The sequence below is a fragment of the Chrysochloris asiatica genome, unplaced genomic scaffold (genome assembly GCF_000296735.1).
Source record: "Chrysochloris asiatica unplaced genomic scaffold, ChrAsi1.0 scaffold00143, whole genome shotgun sequence".
NCBI classification, from domain to species: Eukaryota; Metazoa; Chordata; class Mammalia; order Afrosoricida; family Chrysochloridae; genus Chrysochloris; species Chrysochloris asiatica.
In genome coordinates, this window is record NW_006408661.1 from 6,661,918 (window position 1) to 6,680,023 (window position 18,106).

The 18,106-nt window shown below is 38.1% G+C and overlaps 1 pseudogene; it reads right to left on the minus strand.

Annotated features, from left to right (window-relative positions):
- Window positions 1–204: 204 nt before the first annotated feature.
- Window positions 205–4,358, minus strand: LOC102819426 (annotated as a pseudogene).
- Window positions 4,359–18,106: the final 13,748 nt, after the last annotated feature.

Genomic DNA, 18,106 nt, shown 5'->3' on the forward strand with positions numbered 1-18,106 from the left:
TTTGAAGTGTGAGGTTTCCAGAAGACAAAAAAAGGAAGTGCTTCTTGCTATGATTGTCCATCTGCATCAGAAAGTCCAGTATCCGTATGATAGAAACCACTGCAATAAGAAGGGAGTGGACCAGAATCTTCCAAATGAGCTTTCTTTGCTGCTCAATTATGCCTAATTCCCTGTTCATCAGATGTAAACTTTGTATTTCCCAACCTAATGTTGGGCAGCACCAAAATGTTTCAGTAATGGTTTATCATAATCCTAATGTTTTCCTTCTTCATGAAATAACCATGTCTCCCACTGAATTTCCTTCTCCTTCCTAAGTCAGGCTCTTGCTCTTTCTTCATCTCTATGCTTTGCTTTAGTTTTGTAACACCAATATTTCTGATTTTCAAGGTGGAAGTGACATTTTTCCAAAGGCAGTGGAATTCATGCTCATTCTGATCTTCCAACTTCCTCAATTAATTTTTTATAGGCAATTTCTTGCTATCTATAAAGACTAAATTTTCCCCTGATGCATATTTGCATACATTAAACCATTCCATTCCCCTTCAGTTGAGCAAAAAAAGACTTCTGGTCATTTGGAGAAAAATCTCAGTGACAATTATAGCTCCTATAGAAATGTTAAAGGTGGAAGACAATATTTGCACTATAACCCATTTTGGAACAATTAATATTGCATTCTCCTCATTGGTCCACTCAGAGCACTATGAGGATAAGGCTTCCATAGCCACTGGGGAATGTGAGACTGTAATGCTCCTCATAATCTTGGCATAAGACACAGCCTTGGCCTACCTATGAGCACTGTATCACATGTTCTTGTTATAGCACTCAACGTAAAAGCTGAAATGGGTGGATGAAGGAATGTGTTCAGACACAAATGCTACAAAGTTTTTGGAAACCCAGGGAACTAGTTCTTCTGAAACTAGCTCTACATTCTTGTCAATGTCATTTGGTAATGTCCAGGGATATTGCAAGATCTCACCCCACATGGGATTGTATTTTTTTTTTTTTTGGCAACTAACCCTTTCCTTCTTATATGAAAGAGGTACCATTTCCCAACATGAACCATTTGATCCATGGAATCTTTCTGGTCATTAATATTCACAAGTAGGTCTGGATGTGCAAAACAGTCTGCATACATTTCTAAAAGAGATCTCCTTTAAAGAATAAATGTTAGTAGAACTACTCTAGTGAGTCAGTGAAGCCTAGCCTGGTAAACATATGAATGATAGTATTCTTGTGCTCTACCACTGACCCAACATACCCTTCAGTATCTCTAATGTAATTGGAATAGAAAAGGTCAGCATCACTTGTTTCATTTTTACATGGAGGAATTAAGTGGTTTTGTGGTGTCTACGAGCTTTATATTATTTCTCAAGCTTCTGTGTGTCGATGCTGAGTCAAAATCAGCAGAATCTATATAGCACTATGAGACTGGGCAACTTTAATGAAATTCAATATCATAGAATTCAGCCTCACTACTGCAGGTTCTGTTAAGTGTCATCAGGTTGGTTCTGATTCACAGTGACCCTGTATAGGTTTTCTGAGGAGTGGCTGGTGGGTTTGAATCACTAACCTTGTGGTTAATAGTCCAGTACTTATTCTACAGGTCCAGACCAGGAATATTCACTGTTAGAATAAGAGAACTCTGGGACTGTATTTTGAGACATGTTGACATGACTTGGAGAAGTTAGACTGTTACTAGGTTGTGAGTGTCTACTGACTGTACTATTTGATATTGGCATCTGATGATGTCACAGGGTAGCTATTGCAGGTCCAATTGTTAAGGAGGATAGATACTGCTCTGACTTATACAATTGAGAAAGTTCTGGAGGTAAGACAGCTTGGGAAGGCATCATGTTGATCACAGGTTCCAAGGGACTAGGTCAATACATTGCATCTATGGGACTAATAGAAATTTGAAAGACCAATGATTTATTCATTGCATATACCATTTTTAAACAAAATAAAAATTGACTATATACATTTACATCACCAGATGGAATGCATAGGTATCAAAGTGATTATATCTGTGAGAAGACACAGTGGAAAAGTTCAATATTATCATCAAGTTCAGGATGAAGTTGAAGAAAATTAAAACAAGTTAATGAGAGCCAAAATATGACCTGAACATATCTCATCTCAATAACATATTTCATGCATTAGACACTAGTGACCATAGACTAGAAGAGTTGTGGTATCTGGAAAACCATACAGAAAGAAAGCAAAAGGTGACTAAAATGACAAGAAAAAAAGAAAAGATCAAAATGGATGGTGGAAGAGGCTCTGAAACTTGGTCTTGAGTATAGAAAAGCTAAAGTGAATGGAAAAATTGAGGAAGTAAAAGAACTGAACAGGAAATTTCAAAGAGAAGCTCAAGAAGACAAAGTAACTATTATAATGAAATGTGCAATGACTTGGAGTTAGAACTCAAAGGAAGAACATGCTTAGAATTTCTCAAGCTGAAAGAGCTGAAAAAATTTAAGCCTTGGATTGAAATATTGAAAGATTCTATAGGTAAAATATTGGATGATGTATGAAGCATCAAATGAAGATGGGAGGAATACACAGAGTCACTGTACCAGAAAGAAATGGTCGATGTTTGACCATTGCAAGAAATAGAGTATGATCAAGAACTGATGGTACTGAAGAAGAATTCCAAGCCATAGTGAATGCATTGACAAAAAACAAGGTTCCAGGAATTGATGAACTACAAATAGAAATCTTTCAACAAACTGATGCAGCACTGAAGGTGTCCACTCACTCATCTATGCCAAGAAATTTGGAAGACAGCTATCTCGTTAATCTATTTGAAGAGATCCATATTTGTGTCCATTCCAAAGAGAGGTGACCCAATGGAATGCAAAAATCATCAAACAATATCATTAGCATTACATGTAAGTAAAATGTTGCTGATACTTCAAAAACAGCTGCACAGTACATTAACAAGGAACTGCTAGAAACTCATGACAGATTCATGTAAAGACATGGAATTAGGGATATCACTGCTGACATCGATGGATGAAAGCCAAGAATATCAGAAAGATATTTGCTTTATTGACCATGCAAAGGCTTTCAGCTGTGTGGTCCATGATAAACTATGGATAGCAATACAAAGAATGGACATTCCAGAACACTTAATTGTGCTTATGAGGAAACTGTACATAGACCAAGAGACAGTTATTAGAATAGGACAAGGGAATACTGGATGTTTTAAATTCAGGAAAGGATGAAACAGGGTTGTGTCCTTTCACCATGCTTATTCAATCTGTATGCTGAGCAAATATTCTGAGACACTGGATTATATGAAAAATAACATGGAATCAGGATTGGAGGAAGACTCATTAGCAACCTGAGATATGCAGCTGATACAACCTTGCTTGCTGGAGGCAAAGAGGACTTAAAATAATTACTGATCAAGATCCAAGACCTCAGTCTTTCATATGGATTGTACCTCAATGTAAGGAAAACAAATATCCTCACCAATGTACCAAAAATAACATTGTGGTAAATAGAGAAAATACTGAAGTCAAATACTTCATTTTGCTTAAATCCGCAATCAACATCCTTGCAGGAACAATCAATACATCAAACAATGTATTACATTAGCAAAATTTGCTACATAAGACATCTTTACAGCTTTCAAGAGCAAATATCAGTTTGAGTACTAACGTATACCTGAACCAACTCATGGTATTTTCAGTAATGTAAAAATTGGACAATGAATGAATTAAATAAGGAAGATCGTAGAATCAATGCATTTGAATCACGGTGTTGGAGAAAAATATCAAAAGTACTATGGACTGCAAGAATAACAACCAAATCTGCGTTGGAAGAAGTACAGTTAGAATTTTCCTTAGAAGCCAGGATGGTGAGAATTTGTCTCTAATACTTTACAAATGTTATTAGGATGGACCAGTCCCTGGAGAAGAATGCCATGCTTGGTAAAGTGGAGGATCAGCAACTAAAAGGAAGACACCCAAGGAGATGGACTGACACTGTGGCAGCAGTGATGTGCTTAAATTTAACCACAGTTGGAAGGAGGGTGCACGACCAGTCAATGTTTCATTCTATTATGCATAGGGTCACTATGAGTCAGGAATGAAACATAATTCCATCTGCGTACTTTTCCACATTGCTTTATTATTTCACAATCTACAGCAATACAATTCAGGGTTTCAATGTTTCTACCATGCTATTTGTTGTCTCTTTGTGAGTTTCAATTTTCTTTCTCTGTTTATCACCTTTTCAGTTTTGAAGCTTGTCATCAAAAATTTTTATTTGTTCCATCAAGATATGTAGATAGCATCAGCTTCTGCAAGTTTCTTAACAAAGTCATGGACATAAGGAAAAACTCCTGAATCTAAACCCCTAAAGTGAGATGAGAAGAAGACAAGGAACAGAGTAACATTCAGGCCCACAACTTGGTTTGGCAAGCAGCAGGGTCACTGGGGATTCAGGGGTGAGGTCCACCTTCTCAACCGGACCCACAAGGTCTACTCACTCTAAAACTGACCAGCAAGAAAACCACTCACTACCCCCCTCCCTACTGTGCCTCCAGGAGAGGGAGCTGGGGTGGCAACTGAGCATCTCTGTACTTGCCCCCTTGACTAATTCCCAGACTTGTAGTGCAGTTTGTCCAGTCTCAGATTCAATCTTTCCCCTAGATACCCTTTATCTTTCTATTGCTTTTAGAGTTGAAAAATATTACGTAAATACTAAGAATTGTTTAAGGGTTGCTTAGGATTTTTTTCTTGTTTCATTACAAACTAATTACTTGACCTTGAAAAGGTTATTGTCAGCTCCCTACGCTCATAGGGGCTGATAACAGTATTTATGCCCCTAGAAGCAGCAGCCAAGAAATCAAATATAATGCACTGGGAAAATCTAAGGAGCTCTGGTAGCATTTGTTTGTTTGTTTGATAAGTGCCGTTGAGTCGGTTCCGACCCATAGCGACCCTGTACAGGGTTTCCAAGGGTGTAAATCTTTATGGGAGTAGAAAGCCTCATCCTTCTCCCGTGGAGCGGCTGGTAGTCTCGAACCGCTGACCTTAAGGTTCGCAGCCCGATTTGTAACCACTATGCTACCAGAGCATAGTGGTTACAAATTAGGCTGCTAACTTCAGGGAAGCTATGAGTTGGAACCGACTCCACGGCACATAGCCACCACCACCACCATCTTATCGTTTTAAATAAATGAAATAAAATACCAAATGGGCAACTTTAACTATTTGAAAATGTACAATTCAATGACATGTGGTAAATTCACAATGTTATGCAATCATCACCACTCTCTATTTCCAGAACATTTTCATCATGTAAGATAAAAAAAACTATACCCTTTAGCAGTCATTCCCCACCCCTCCCAACCCTATCCAATGTCAACCACTTATCTAGTTTCTGTCCCTATAGATTTGCTTTTCCTAGATATTTTATATAAATGGAATCATGCACTATGTGACCTTTGTGTCTGCCTTTTTCCACTTCAAATCCATTGTCACTGAGTCAATTCTGACTCATAGTGATACTGTAAAGACAAAGTAGAACTGCTTCGTAGGGTTTCCAAGGCTATAAATCCATGCAGAAGCAGACTGTCACATCTTTCTCTTGCTGAGTGACTGGTGGACTTAAACTGCTGTTTGGTTAGCAGATAAGTACTTAATCACTGTAGCATTCACTTTCCACAATGTGTATAAGGCTCATCCATGTTGTAGCATGCATCAGGACTCCTTGTCTTTTTAAAGCTAAATAATATCCTATTGTATGATGTTTGATTAGCCATTCATTGGTTGATGGACATTTTGGCTCCTTTCATTTTTGGGCTATTATGAAAAATGTTGCATGAACATAAGTGAACACATTTTTGTTTGAAAAAGATGTCATTTTACCTCATCTCAGTTAATATCTGCTTTTCCTTAGCCATCATGATTTTTGTTACCAAATGTTACGGCTGTTGTTAAGTACTGTAGAGTTGGTTCCCACTAATAGCAACCCCGTATTGGGTTTCCAAGGAGTGTCTGGTGAGTTTGAACTGCTGATCTTGTGGTTCAAACCAACCTTGATGTCCAGTGCTTTATCCCACAGTGCCACATGAGGACCCTGTCATACATGTCAGAAATATTAATATAACAACTGTTCTTGCTTCAGAACCCTGTAGAAGCCACAACAAAATCTCTAGTTTCTGATTGCCTGGGTGTTTGTGTTTGCTTTAGAAATGGGATCTCCAAATAGCATTTTCACAAAAACCATATTCAAATTCTTGAAATAGTTAGAAGGATTGCAAATGTTTCCATTTTATTTATGGGTGTAACACTGTGAGTTAATGTGCTGGACTGCAAAGTCTCTTTGAACTGCAATGTCAGTGGTTCAAGCTCACCAGCTGCTCTGTGGAAAACCTAAACAGGGTTGTTATGAATCAGAACTGACCCAACAATACTTAACAACAACAACAATGACAATAACTACCTGCCTAGCCTCTGGAATTTATCTGTAGGCTCTTTTACAAGTTAAGGTATACACATGAGTACTCTTCTAAAGATTTTTTTGTTGTCTATTTTTCTCCCCATTCTTCCTACTGAACCCATTTGGATATAAAGGCAAGATACAAATTTCCTGGAGCGTTTCTTAAAACAGATAGATAACTTGTAAAGTGAGCCTGTCAGTAAGATCTTCATGCATCCCTGAAGGAGAGAAATAATGTCTAAAAGGAATTAGTACTTAACAGGATTATCTATTACAGCTAAAGGAGCCCTGGTGGATTATTGGGCTATGTGTTGGACTGCAAACTGCAATGTCAGCAATTTGAATCCACTAGCTGCTCCACAGAAGAAAGATGAGACTTTCTGCTTCCGTAAATATGTACAGCCTTGGAAACCCTATATAGCATCACTATAAATTGGAACCAACTTGACGTCACAATAGCAGCAGCATGAGTTATGGAATGTAGTTCTATTCTAACAATCATGAGGTCACTGTGAGTAAAAATCAAGTCATTGCCAAAGTTCTTTGTTCATTTATTTTAAACATGAATTAGGCTCATGACCTGGCAGCTATGAATGTTATGAAAATTATCTTATTTAGTCCTGGTGTGGCACTGTAGGATAAACATTGGACCACAAGTTTGGTTTGAACCACGAGGTTGACAATTCAAACTCACCAGCCACTCCTTGGAAACCCTAAACAGGGTCTGGAGGAAAAAAAGATGGGAGAAAGGAAAACACTTCTACAACTAGAAAGATAATGGAGGATGCAGCATCAGAGAAATCTGATAATTCAAGATTAAGGTCAATTGGAAGAGGCAAGGAAACTAAATGTGGAATCCTGAAGGCTGGCAACTTAAGCTTCATAGCAGTTCTTCTGCTTTGATCAACAGAAATGTTTATATTGTTTTTGTTTTTGTTATTGTTGTTGAGAATATACAAGAATTTATTAGTTAAGGTAAGCCACCATTTGGTTTTAAGGCAACATCTGGGGGATATTTTTGGTTTAAGATTTAAAGTTTATTTCAGGGCAATAATTTCAGAAGTTCATCCAGCAACCATGGCTCTAGAAAGTCTGGAATCCATGAGAACTAGAAATTCTGTTTGTTTTTTTTCCCTCCCTTTAATTAGGATTCTTGGATAAAAGGTTCATTAATGGTTGTTGCTGTTGTTATTAAATGTTGTTGAATCCATTCAAACTCATGCCAATCCTGAATAGGTCTTTCAAGGAGTAACTGGTGGGTTTGAACTGTCGAACTTGTGGTTCACATTCCAGTGCTGATCCTACAGTGTGGTGGTGGTGGTGGTGGTGTGCTGTGGAGTTGTTTCCGACTCATGTTGTTGTTGTTGTCAGGTGTCATCGAGTCGGAACCGACTCATAGCGACCCCATGCACAGCAGAACGAAACAATGTTCGATCCTGGGCCAACCTCACTAACGCTGCCATACTTGAGTCCATCAGTGACGCCACCAGGCTGAACCATCTCGTTGGGGGTCTTCCTCTTTTTCTCTGACCCTCTACCCTACCCAGCATGACATCCTTCTCCAATGACCGTTTCCTCGGGACAATATGTCCAAAGTAGGAGAGACGAAGCTTAGCCATCCTGGCCTCCAAAGAGCACTCTGGCTGCACTTCTTCCAAAACAGATCTATTGGTTCTTTTGGCAGTCCATGGCACTTTCAGTATTCTCCTCCAACACCACAACTCAAAGGCATCAATTCTTCTACGATCCTCCTTATTCACTGTCCAGCTTTCGCATCCATATGAGGCTATTGAAAACACCATGGCCTGGGTCAGGCGCACCCTAGTCCTCAAGCTGACATCTCTGCTCGACTCATAGAGAACCTGAATAGGGTTTCTGAGGCTGTAAATCTTTATAGGAGTAGAAAGCCTCATCTTTCTTCCATGGAACAGCTGGTAGTTTCGAACAATTGCCCTTGCGGTTAGCAGCCCGACTCATAACCACTACGTTATCAGAGCTCCTTATCCTATAGTGTAGATGGACATTATTCATTTCTTATAGCCTCACTGGAGTCCTGGTGTGGCGCTGTGGGTTAATGCGCCAGATTGCAAAGCCATTTGAACTGCAAGGTTGGCAGTTCAAGCTCACCAGCCACTCCTAGAAAACCCTGTACAGGGTCACTATGGGTCCAAACCAACTCAACAGCATTTAACAACAACATAGCCTCATTGCAAAGGAGGCTGATGTCCATTGACACAATTAAACACACATTCCATATACTTCTCCTGTCCTTGACTTTCTTTCTTCCTCTGCTTTCCAAGGTAAGTCAAGAATGATTTTTATACCTTGTATGGCTGCTTTCAAGCTTTTAAGATGCCAACAACTATACAATGAACTAGGAACTAGAACAGTAACAATAAGCATACTATTAGGCCAATCAACTGTCAACATTGTTCCAACTCATAGCAACCCTATGCATAAAAGAATGAAACGCTACCAACTCCTGCACTATCCTCACAATCATTGTAACATCTGAGCCCACTGAGCTGCCACTGTGCAAATCCATCTCATTGGGGTGGTCCTCTTATTCCCAGACCCTCCATTTTACCAAGCATGATGTTCATCTCCATAGACTCATCCCTCCTGATAATATGTATGAAGTATGAGAGATGAAAACTCACCATACTGGCTTATAAAGAAGATTCTGGCTGTACTTCTAACATGTTTTTAATATTCTTCTCCAACATCATAAATCAAATGCATCTATTCTTGTATGGTTCTTCCTTATTTATTGTCCAACTTTGACATGCATATGAGGCTATTAAAAATACCATGGCTTGGGTCATGAGCACTTTCGTCCTCAAACTGAAATCTTTGTTCTTGAACACTTAAAAAAGGTCTTGTTCAGCACATTTGCCTAGTGCAATATGTTGCTTGATTTCTTGACTGGTGCTCCCATGAGTGTTAATAGTGGATTCAAGCAAAATAAAGTCTTTGAAAACTTCTATCCTTTCTCCATGTATCATTACGTTATTTATTGGTCCAGTGGTGAGGATTTTTGTTTTCTTTACATTGAGGTGCAACCCATATTTAAAGCTGTGGTCTTTGATCTTCATCAGTAAGTATTTTAAGTCATCTTACCTTTCAGCAGGCAAGGTTTTATCATCTACAAATCACAGGTTATTAATGAGGCATCCTCCAAGCTCAGAATACAGATTGAATAAGTAAGGTGAAAGAATACATGTTTCCTCAGTTTAAACCACTCGGTGACCTCTTGTTCTGTTAGAATGACTACATCTTGGTCTATGTACAGTTTTCTCATTAACACAATTAAGTGTTCTGGAATACCCATTTTTCGCAATGTTATCTGTAGCTTGTCATGATCCACACATTTGAAATCCTTTCCATAGTCAATAAAGCATAGATAAACATCTTTCTGTTATGCTCTGCTTTTGGATAAGAGCCATCTGGCATTGGCAATAATATCCCTCATTCCACTTCTTCATCAGACTCTGGCTTGAGTGTCTGGCAGGTCCTTTTGATGTATTGTTGTAGTTGTTTTTTATCTTTAGCACAGATTTACTTGCATGTGATATTAATGATACAGTTCGATGATTTCTGCATTCCCTTGGGTCACTTCTCTTTGGAATGGGAACAATATGGATCTCTTCTGATCAGTTGGCCAGGTAGCTGTCTTCCAAATTTCTTGGCATAGATGAATGAATGCTTCCAGTGTTGCATCATTGCTTGTTGAAAGATTTCAATTTATATTCCATTAATTCCTGGAACCTTGCTCTTTGCTAATGCCTTCAGTTCACTTTGGATTTCTACTTTCAGTGCCATTGACTCAATTATATGCTACCTCTTAAAATGGTTGAACATTGACTTTTTTTGTGGTGTACTCTGTGTGTTCCTTCCATTTTGATGTATTCAATATTTTGTCCATAGAATCCTCCAGTATTGTAAATCAAGGCTCGAATTTTTCCTTAAGTTCTTTCAGCTTGAGGAATGCTGAATGTGTTCTTCCCTTTTGGTTTTCTAACTTCAGATCTATGTACATTTCATTATAATACTTGACTTGTCTTCTGGCACTTTCCTTTGAAAGTTTCTGTTCAGCTCTTTTACCTCCTCATTTACTCTATTTGCTTTAGCATCTCTATGCTAGAGAGCAAGTTTCAGAATCTCTTCTGATAACCGTTTTGATCTTTTCCTTCTTTCTTGTCTTCTTACTGACCTTTTATGTTCTTTTTGTATGAAAGCTTTGATGTTATCCCACAACTCTTCTAGTCTTCACTCATTAATGTCTGAATGCATTAATTTGTGCTTGAAATGCTTTCTAAATTCAGGTGGGATTTGCTCAAGGTCATATTTTGACTCCCATGGAATTGTTCTAATTTTTTTCAGCTTCAGCTTGAACTTGAATTTGAGCAATTGATGGTCTGTTCCACAGTATGCCGCTGGCTTTATTTTGGCTGATGACATGGAATTTTCCACTCCATATGATCAGTTTGATTTCTATATAGTCCAGCTGTATAGTCATGTTTTATGTTATTTAAAAATTGACTTGCATGAAGAAGTCATTGGTACTGCAAACTTCTGTCATGAGTTCTCCAGTATAGTTTCTATTGTGGCCATATTTTCCAACTACTGATCCTTCCTCCTTGTTGTTAAACTTTGCATTGAAATCAATAATTATCAATACATCTTGATTGCATTTTTATCAATTTTAGGTTGAAGTTGGTAGAATTCTTCAGTTTCATCATCACTGCCTTTAGAAATTGGTGTATAACATTGAATAATAATGCTATTAACTGGTCTTCCTTGTAGGTGCATGCTATCCTATCACATACAGCATTATACGTGAAGATACATCTTGAAATTTTCTTTTTTATAATGACTGCAATGCCATTCCTCTTCATTTGTCATTTCCAGCATAGTAAACCACGTGATTGTCAGACTAAAAATGACCAACACCTGTTCATTGCAGCTCACTAATGCCTAGTACATCAATCTTTTTGCATTCCATTTCATTTTTCAAAACTTCTAATTTTCCTATATTTAGACTTCATACAGTCCATGTTCTAGTTATTAATGGATGCTTATAACTGTTTCTCCTCATGTTGAGTTGTGCCTCTTCAGCAAATGAAGGTCCAAAAGCTTTGCTCCATATGCATCATTATGGTAACCTCTACTTTGGGGAGTTTTGATGTGGTACTGCAGAATAAGCATTGGGCTGCTCACCACCATATCAGTGATTCAAATCCACCAGCTGCTCCTTAGAAACCCTATAAATTTTCACTGTGAGTCAGAATCAACTTAACGGGCACACAACAACAACAACAACAACAAATGCTTTGAGGAGATAGTACTTCACCAGTCTTATTTTCAGTGGCTTCCACTGAGTGACTCATCGTCTGGTGGTATATCTTACAATATTATGGTAATATTCATAATGCCTCAGTAGTCTGGTACTATTTGAGAGTGTTCTACAGCTCTTCATTAGGTTTTCAGTGGCTAAATATTCTTAAGTAGTCCACCTCTCCTTCCTAGTCTGTCCTAGTCTGGAAGTTCTGTTGAAACCTGTCCATACAGCCACTGTGCTGGTATTTAAAGTATTGAGGCATCGCTTCCAGCATCACAGCAGCATGCAAGCCAGCATAGTATGACAAACTGACAGACATATAGTAACATTCTCACTGTATAGTTCAATGGATTTTGACAAATTCCTGCATCTCTATCAAGCTACAGAGCAACCTGTATCAAGACATAAAAGTAAAGATGAAAAAGACAGAGTCCAAACTCATGTAAAGTAACAGATGTCAGAGCAGTGGTTGTTTCTGGGAATGTGAAGATTATTTGAGAAGGGAGCTTTCTGCACTACTGATAATGTTCTGAATTTTATCCAGAATTATTTTGTATTTGGAGAAGATGGTCCTCAAATGGTACATTTGACAGGAGGTTTCCGTTTTTGTTTTCCTGACTTATAGACTGTTTTACTGGAGTCTTGGTGTGGAGCTGTGGGTTAATGAGCTGGACTGCAAGGTCGGAAGTTCAAGTTTACCAGCCACTCCTTGGAATCCCTATACTGGGTTGCTATGAGTTGGAACTGACTCTATGGCATGTAACAACAAGGCTTTTAGTAAGTAATCTTTTAAAATTTCCCTTGAAATACATAATCTGTTATAGGTTACAAATAACTTTCTTTTATAATTTCCTCTCTCACCCCTTTCTCCCTTCCTTCATGTTTTTTTTTTTTTTTCTTTTTTAGGAATAGAAAAAAGGACTTGTTCTTTGTCTATTTTAAGTTTACACATTATAGGTCAAAGTTTGTTATGCCAACAAACATAGTGGGTAAGATTTTCTAGCCTAATAGAAGGTATACTTTTTGATGCTATGTTATTTGTGCATATAGCTTGAAGTCTGTTCAAACACTATGTTTTCAATAGAACAAAAGAGGGGCCATGTGATAGAAGGAATGCTGGACTTGAAGTCAGGAGGCCTAGACTGGTATTTAGTTCTCCTTCCATTGAGGACAATTGTGTGGATTTGCAACAAGTCATTGCACCCCTCTGTGCCTAGATTTTTCTGCCTGTGACATTGTTGTTGTTAAGTGCCATTGTTGAGTCACTTCTAACTAATAGCAACATTGTGGATTTGAATCACTGATCTTGCAGTACAGTGCTTATTTTATAGCGCCATACCAGTATTCCAACTGTGACATTACAGCTTTAGACTTAAAATCACTCAGTATTTTCTCCTGTTCCTGAGATGGCTGAAACGGATTTACCTTTTGCTTCCATCCTTCTTTCCCTGTCTCCTGTTTGTCCTTTACCCACCCCACCCCCAAGAATCTATCTTTATGGTTATTTTATTTTATTTTGTGTTCTTTTATTTTATACTAAAGCCCTTGGGTGGTACAAGCAGATAATTCACTCAGCGCTAACTGAAGGCTGAAGTTCTGAGCCCACCCAGAGGTGTTTCAAAAGAAAGTCTGGTGATCTACTCTGAGAAATCAGCCACTGAAAATCCTTTAGAACACAGTTCTCTGACACACATGGGTTAGAATCAATTCCACAATACTTGTATTATTTTATAGTAGGAGACAAAGGATCAAGAGGGTTAATGGGTTTTCCTAAAGTCTCACAGTTCATGGTTAAACAAGAACTCATTTGCATGTTTAGAATTGTGCCTCTCTCTTTCTATTATAGCAGAAGCTCATAATTCCTCTCTTGCTTTGTTCCAGGCTAGTGATTCTTTCTATAGTTTATATGAAGCTCTCAAAAACAAAAGATGATTATGGATAATCAGACTGTATTTTTAGTCTGTAACAGAGGAAGAGCCAAGAGAGGAATTGTCCATCAGATTGGTGCTGTGGCTCTGCACTCTGGGAAATGGGGAAGGATAAGATTGCTAAAAACATTTTGCTTGCATAAGATACAGGGATGTGAGGGTTTAACAGTCAGAATCTAATTATTGAAGGTTCTGAGAATTAGCAGCTCCACAATCATTCAAACCTGCATTTCAAACTCTGCTCCATATACTAACTGAGTGATTTTGAGAATATACCTTCAGCAACCTCTTAGGGCCTGAGTTGCTCATAAAGTGATGATGTGTTAACTGTTGATGATGATAATAATTAATAACAATAGCATAGAGTCTGCCTCAAGGCAAGGAATTGGGATCTTTGAGGTCCCTCTGGGCTCTGTATTCTAAGATTCAATTTTATTCTGAAAAGTAACCTTGAACAGACATTGTCAAAACTGAAAAGCCTGAGGCACTGCAACTCAAAGATTAATAAAACAAATCGCTGGAACTGGAATTTCATCACTCTGAGCTGAAAAATGATAGTTTTATACTTAAAAGGCAAATTTTTCCCTCCCCTGATAGCTCTATATATTATTGCATGGTATTTATAGGTAGGAGTGAACTAATTTCTGGTTTCTTTATTTTTTTAGTAGCCAAATTTTCCGGTTGTTGTTTGGACCTCTGAATGTAGGGTTTCAGTTTCCTATGAAGTCTTACAGCAGGTGCGAGTGGGTGTATTTGTTTATCCATCTCCTAAGGCTTCATCTCCCTGCTTCTAAGCATGGCCCCTTACAGGACAGGCACTATCTCCTGGGCACCATGCTTATAGGGTTCACTGTGTCCTGTTCCTATGACAATGCTGTTGTGGTTCCATGATTCCTGGTCCCAAAGTTAGACCATCTCATGTTCTCTTAAAACAGTGGGGGAAGGAGAACCTTCCCTCCCTTTCTGGTATGACACAGTTTCAGAGGGCTTTTGCATGGTGCTGCTTGTGTCGTGAGAGTTTCCAGAAATTTTAGTGAAACAGAAGGTTTCATTGTTTCATATTTATTTATTTTAGTTCCCAAATAGGATTTGAGCTGTGTATATTTTGAGGGGGAGTGAGGAGGCTGAGCCAGGATATGACAAAAGTTAATGAAAAGTATTGTGATAGACTCAGATCCAGGCTGATGATTTGTTCTGGAGCTGTTCAGATTGTGAGTCAGTATGACAATTGCTTTTTCCCCAGAACTGAGTGGTATCCTGTTAGTCTTGCAATTAGGGCAGTCCAGAGCAGTCAGGACCAGTTTGTCACTTCCTTATCCAGAGTTTCCTCCCAAAGGATTCATCAGAGATTTTTGTTTTCTTTATATTGAGATGCAACCCATACTGGAGGCTGTGGTCTTTGATTTTCATCAGTAAGTATTTTACTTCACTTTCAGCAAGCAAGGTTGTATCATCTGCATGTTAAGGTTGATAATGAGTCTTCCTCCAAACTCAATACCATGTTTTTCTTCATATCATCCATTTTCTCAAATTATTTGCTCAGCATACAGATTGAGAAGTATGGTGAAAGAATGCAACCCTGACACATATCTTTTGTAATTTTAAACCATTCAGTGTTTCCTTGTTCTGTTCAAACAGCTGCCTCTTAGTCTACGTACATCTTCCTCATCAAAACAATTAAGTGTTCCAGAACACTCATTCTTTGCAATGTTTTCCATAGTTTGTCATGATCCACATAACCGAAAGCCTTTGCATAGTCAATAAAGCACAGGTAAACATCTTTCTGGCATTCTCCACTTTGAGCCGAGATCCATCTGACATCAGCAGTTAGCCCTAGTTCTATACCCTCTTTTGAATCTGGCTTGAACCTCTGGCAGTTCCCTGTCAATGTACTGTTGCAGCCATATTTAAATTATTTTTAGCAAAAATTTACTCACATGTGATATTAACAATATTGTCTGATGATTTCTGCATTCTGTTGGTTCACTTCTCTTTGGAATGGACACAAATATGGATCTTTTCCAATCAGTTGGGAAGTACTTGTTTACCACATTTCTTGGCAGAGATGAGTGAGTGTCTCCAGTGCTTCATTATTTTAGTGATTTCAATTTTTGTTCCATCAATTCCCAGAGTCTTCTTTTTTGGAAATGATTTCAATGCACCTAGGTCTTCTTCCTTCAGTATCATTGGCTCTTGATCATATGTTATCCTTTGAAATGGTTGAACATCAACTTTTTTTTTTTTTTTTTTTTTTTGTCTAGTTAATCTGTGTATTCCTTCCATCTTCTTTTGATGCTTTCTGCATCATTCATCATTGTTGCCAATAGAATCTTTCAATATTGAAAGGTAAGGTTTTAAGTTCCCTAAGCTTGAGAAATACTGAGCATATTTTTTCCCTTTTGGTTGTCTAACTCCAAGTCTGTACATTTCATTGTAATATTTGATCTTGTCTTCTCAAACTGCCCTTTGAATTTTCTTATTCACCTATTTTACCTCCTTATTTCTGCCATTTTCTCTAGAATCTTTATGCTGGAGAGCAAATATCAATATCAGAGTCTCTTCTAACATCAATTTGGTCTTTTCCTTCTTTCTTGTCTTTTTTTTTGCTTTTGTTTTCTTCCTCTATGATGTTCTTGATGTCATTCCACAACTGTTCTGGCCTTTGGTCTTCAGTATCTAATGCATCTTATCCTTTTTTCAGATGATCTCTAAATTCAGGTGGGATATGTTCAAGGCCATATTTTGGCTCTTATGGACTTGTTTTAATTTTCTTCAGCTTCAGCCTGAATTTGCATATGAGCAATTGATGGTCTCTTCCACAGTTCGCCCCTGGCCTGAGTTTGACTGATGATATGGAGGTTTTCCACAGTCTCTTTCTATAGATGTAGTCAGTTTGATTTCTGTATATTCCGCCTGGTGAGGTCCATATGTATAGTCATTTTTTATGTTACTTAAAAAAGATATTTGCAATGAAGAAGTCATTGGTCTTGCAAAACCTATCATGTAGTTTCCAAGAAGTAGCATATGATCAACAGCCAAAGATCCTGAAGGAAGAAGTTCAAGGTGCATTGAAGGCACTGGCAAAGAACAAATCACAAGGAATTGATGAAATACAAATAGAAATCTTTCACAAAACTGATGAACCACTGGAGGTACTCACCCATCTATGTCAAGAAATTTTTAAGACAATTTCTGAGTAGATGGATTGGCATAGTGGCAGCAGCAATGAGCTAAAGCATAGCAACAATTGTGAGGCTGTTGCAGGACTATGCAGCATTTCATTCTGTTGTGCATAGGGTCACAATGCGTAAGTATAGACTTGAAGGCACCTAAGAACAACAAAAATCAGTACCCTAAGAGTCCCAAGGTCCTGTAACCAGTTAAGCTCTCAACTACTAACCAAAAGGTTGGCAGTTCAAATCTCACAGCTGTGCCCTCATAAGACAGGTCTGGCAATCTGTTTCCCAAAGGCCATAGCCTTGAACACTCTATGAATCATCATGAGTCAGAATCTACTTTGTTACAACTGGTTTGGCTTTTTTGTTTTTGTTTTTATTATCAAGACCTTACCCTGACTTAGGTCTCTATAGGACATACCAACTATCTGTCTCTTAATAGGGGTAAAAGATTCTTTACTGTTTCCATACTCATTCCTTAAAACAACCCCATCCCCCAAAATACACATGCATGCACAGACACACACACACACACACACACACACACACACAATAGATTCTGTGCATTTCCATTTTTGTTAGATGCTGATTCATAGCAACCGTATGCATAATGACCCAGTCCCAGTATTGTATCAGTCTACTGAAAGATTTCAGTTTATATTCTATCACTTCCTGGCACCTTCCTCTTTACCAATGCCTTCAATGTTTCTTGGACTTCTTCAGTGTTTTTCCCATAGAATCCTTCAGTATTGAAAGTCAGGTCTTGAATTTTTTCTTCAGTTCCCTCAGCTTGAGAAATGATGAGTGTGTTCTTCCCTTTTGTTTTTCTAACTCCAGGTCTTTGCATATTTTGTTATAATATTCATCTTTATCTTCTTGAGCTGCCCTTTAACATTTTCTTTTCAGCTCTTTTACCTCCTCATTTCTTCCATTTGCTTTAGCATTTCTATGCTGGAGAGCAGGTTTCAGTCTTTTCTGATGTCCATTTTGGCCCTTTCCTTCTTTCTTGTCTTCTCAATGACTTTTTGCTTTCTTCCTATATGGGTCTCTTGATGTCATCCCACAGCACTTCTGGTCTGCATCAAATTTGTCCTTCAAATTATCTCTAAATTCAGGTGGGATGTGTTAAAAGTCATATTTTGGCTCTTGCGGAGTTGTTTAATTTATATCAGCTTCAGCCCAAACTTTCATGTGAGTGATTGATG